The sequence below is a fragment of the Triticum dicoccoides genome, chromosome 1A (assembly GCF_002162155.2).
Source record: "Triticum dicoccoides isolate Atlit2015 ecotype Zavitan chromosome 1A, WEW_v2.0, whole genome shotgun sequence".
Classification (NCBI taxonomy): Eukaryota; Viridiplantae; Streptophyta; class Magnoliopsida; order Poales; family Poaceae; genus Triticum; species Triticum dicoccoides.
Genome location: NC_041380.1, coordinates 571,661,792 through 571,666,053, shown reverse-complemented (window position 1 = coordinate 571,666,053; position 4,262 = coordinate 571,661,792).

Here is a 4,262-nt window from a genome sequence, read left to right as displayed (position 1 = left end):
CATCTGGTTTGTTTCTGCCACAGATCAAAGCCTGGTTGGCATCTTTACAAGTTTGAACTCTGGTAGTTCATCATCCACCTTTTCTCCATCCATCTATATCGTTCTCTGGCCGACTAAAGATTTGTTTTGCAGCATGGAGAATGCAGGTTCTGGCTGTGGGAATGAACAGGGAGTAGACCATTCTCGTGGCTTATGAACTTTTTCATCCTGTGCATCGTGGGCATCGCCCTGTTGTTTGTCCACAGCAACTGAAGCATAACCCTACTGCAAAAAGATGGTCGTCGTCATTATTTAGCACTGAACCCATTAGACCATCTGATATCTAGTACCAGTATTTATTTCCTGCACCATGTCCCTCCATGTATCTACTAGTAGGCTTTGCGTCTCCATGTACCGCGTATTCATTTCCGTCGAGCAGCTAACCATGCAAGTCTAATTTAAGAGGGTGCTTGGATACAAGGGACTATTTTTAGTCTGACTAAAAATAGTCTCTTTTAGAGGCTAAAGTTCCAAGCACCCCTGACTAAAGAGAGGCTAGGACTAGTCTTGAGGCTAAAATCTTTTAGTCATGGTAAGGTCAAACAAAAGAAACAGATATGAGATGTGATCGTGTAGTGCCATATGCCCATACCTAAGAATCAACCACACGTGATCGATTTGAGACTGACAAGATAACCTCTGCATTTATGTGCACGCCGAAGCCAATTTTCTGGTGTTCTTCTACTTTCCAGGGATCCAGCTTGAAGACGGGCTACATTACTGACATACAGAGAGAGAGAGAGAGAGAGAGAGAGAGAGAGAGAGCAGGGTGACGATGCTTATGGGCGGGTGCGTCACGATGTGTAAATATCACCCAGCTTACAGGCACGGGGCATAGCTAATGGACATGGCAGCATGCAGTGAGCACCCCGCTCCTGAACTCTCCACCAAAACAGTCGACATGCTAAGGTACGAACAGGATGAGTAGACGTCAGCGTGTTCGGTAATACCTATAAATAAACAAAAGATGCATGATCAAATACAATGTCAAGATGCTAACCCGTTTCCGTTGAAGCCATTTTCTCTTATTCTGCTGCTTTTCCACAAGCTACAGCTTGAAGACGAGCTACAATGCATAGCACGAGCGAGGCGGTGTTATTGGACGACAGCCCCACACCCAGAGCAGTTATTGACCGACTCAACCTGTGTGCTCAGTCGCTATCGGACAAGCGAGTATTCATACGATGATAAATGACACCTGGCCCACTACTCCGAGGTATACCACGACGTATTCTTGTTGAACAGCAAATAACGCGTCAGGTATTGCGCAACGCCCTATAATAAGTACTCCCTCCGTTCACTTTTATAAGTCGTTTCAGACAAGTGAAATTGTGCTGTTTTGCACATTGTCTGAAACATCTACAAAGCCTTATAAAAATGAACAGAGGGAGTAGTAATCATGATGTGCATCCAAACGGTCGAGATAACGGCATCGTGTGCCACCATGTCCCAAAAATTCACGTCCTTCCGCAAAAGAAAAACAAAGTTTGATTTTTGAAGGTATGTATATGTATCTGTATCCGAAGACTCTGGCAGTTGGAGTAGTCAGAGGAAATAAACGATTCCCTGCTAGTAGAATTCAGACTTCGCGCACTCGCCGATGTCTCTCGCCTCTCCTCCCTCCGTCACTCCTCCGCCTGCTCATCTTCCACCTCACCGCCCTCACGCAGCTTGGAGCGCCACGGAGCGCGCGAGCTGCGGGTCCGGGACGCTCACCATATGTTCGGCGAATTGCCGCGGCATGACACCTCGCTGTGCTCTCGCCTGCCCGCCGAGGCAAAGGGATGAGGAGGTCGGCGCACGTTCCTGCTGTACCGGAAGGGGATTCTTCTCGATCGGCTGCCATGCACGGCCTCGCCGCCGCCGCCACGCCATGGCCAAGTCTCAGGTCATTACTCATTACTCGTGACCCTGTACCGGCAGGAGATTATTCTCGGTTGCCAAGACCTCGTTTTATGGCAAGTGAACACGCATGAAGTTTTAGACCATTTTATCCTCGACATCCGTTTCATGTCGTTCTAGGCTATTGCCCCTATATTTACTTAGCCAATTCTTCACCATGCCTTTGTAAACGCACTCTCTGCACAACACAACAATACAGTCATTTAATTGTTATTTTGTTCTTTCTCACATTATAGCTTTCTATTGATAAGTCTCACAGGCTGTTACTCCCATTGATTCATTCAGCATTGTTACTCCTTAAGGCTTACTATATTATTGATCGTGGTTGCAGCACTCCACCTATATATATGTCTCTGAGGATAAAGGCACTTCTTGGCAAGAGATCATCTAGAATATCCACTCTGCCAAAACCTTCGCCGGATCTCACTCAACAGGAATCTGAGCCAACAATTCATGGCTGAAACCATGCATCTTTCGGAGGTAATGCGTTACATCTTCTGCAAGCAAGACATGTACATTTTGTTGAGATCATCATTGATCCAGTGATTGCTTTGTTATGTGATGTTGGATAGTCGCCATCACAGGCCGGCTCACTTCTTGTGCACCTCACTTGATCTTCCTGGAATTGTCTCTCATGTCTATGTGAAGTATTTTATACTGGTCCCTCGCCCTATATATGGCTACAAGGCAAAATAGAAATTGTTCTCTACAACCGTATTGATAATCCATGGTATATTATAAACATATGTTCCTGCCAATGGAACCTCTTGGCACTCTTAATTTTGTGCATAAACCTGGTCCTGCTTGCTTCATGCTATTCGGTTATAACCTATCAATAATTATTTCTGTCTTGCTGTAGTTGAATTCTTGTTCTGTTATTTAGTGCACTTGCGCTTGTGGTTCTTCAGTGGATCATGTCAATGCAACCTCTTTGCACACTTGCATCTGCGTGGTTGCTGTGTAAACTACATCTGGCAGTTGACTCCAACTTATTTTTTGTGGTCTCTGTTGGCTGGCATTGTGCTAGCTTTTACCTCTGTGCCAGGGGAAGCTTCCTTTTTGGTGGTTGTAAGGATTTGCTTGTTGTATGCTACGTGTTGTTAATATTTGAGCTTGTTCAATTTTCTTTAAGCTTTTAAATTGGGGACGAAGGGCAAGGATCTGGACGTCCAGGTGAACGGTGAACAGTGAACAATTAACTACAGATAAGCAAACAACTTTAATAAGAATTACAAGGCAACCATCAAAATAACAGTACAGTGAAGCGCGCTTATGCTTTGAGTTATATGATTATATCTCCAGCCATATTTTGTAAATTTAAGGCAATTTTAATGAGAACAAAACATAAATTTATCACTGAAATCAGAACATATAGTTGGATATCAAGCCCCTCAAAGCTACAAAGATCAACTAATCCATGCAGGCGCACGTTGACCACAAAATGTCTATATATCTTCTCCCTAGAAATGCCATGCATGGTCGATAGCTGGATAATCTTGTTTCCACCATGTGCTTAGTATCCTACAAATTTGAGCCAATATACTTTCCATTCTTCATCTGGTGACCCAGGCACACCCCATAGGAGCACATGATACTTGCCGACCTTCTTATATCCATCTGCTACTTTTATCACAAGAAAGTAGTTGTTGCCCTTTCCAGCGGGTTGCATGCTCACATATAGCACATCAACAAGGGAGTTGTCCTTCTTGTTTACCAACTTGAACACCACAAAGCGCCCGATTTGCCAGTATAGGGCGTCATGAAAGTTCTGAACTTGCACCCATCCATTGCCAGTAGGGGCACCAGGTGGCGGTGCTGTTGCTGAGGGACTAAGTGGTGCTGGTGCCGATGCCGGTGGTGGGGCATTACCTTGATAGGTCGGAGGTGTGGCAGGGGGACTAAATTGTGGTGGCGGTGGTGGTTGGTTAACTTGGTACGTCGGAGGTGTTGCCGGTGGACTAGACATAGGCAATGGTGAAGTAGATGGAGGAGGTACGCTAGTAGTTGGTGCTATCGCTGGTGGACTCAATGGTGGTGGTGGAGGACTAGCTAAAGCTGTCGGTGGCGGACTATATGATGGTGGAGGTGGAGGGGATTGGTCATCAGCTTGGTATGCTGGAGGTGTAGCAGGGGGACTAGACAAAGGTGGTGTGGCAATGGATGGAACCGGTGGTGTACTTGATGATGGTGGTGGAGGACTTGATAGAGCTACTGGTGGACTAGATGGTGGTGGTGATGGACTTTGCTCATCGGTTGAGTCCGTTGGAGGTGTTGCTGGTGGGCTAGACATAGGCGATGGGTAACTAGATGGAGGGGATGCG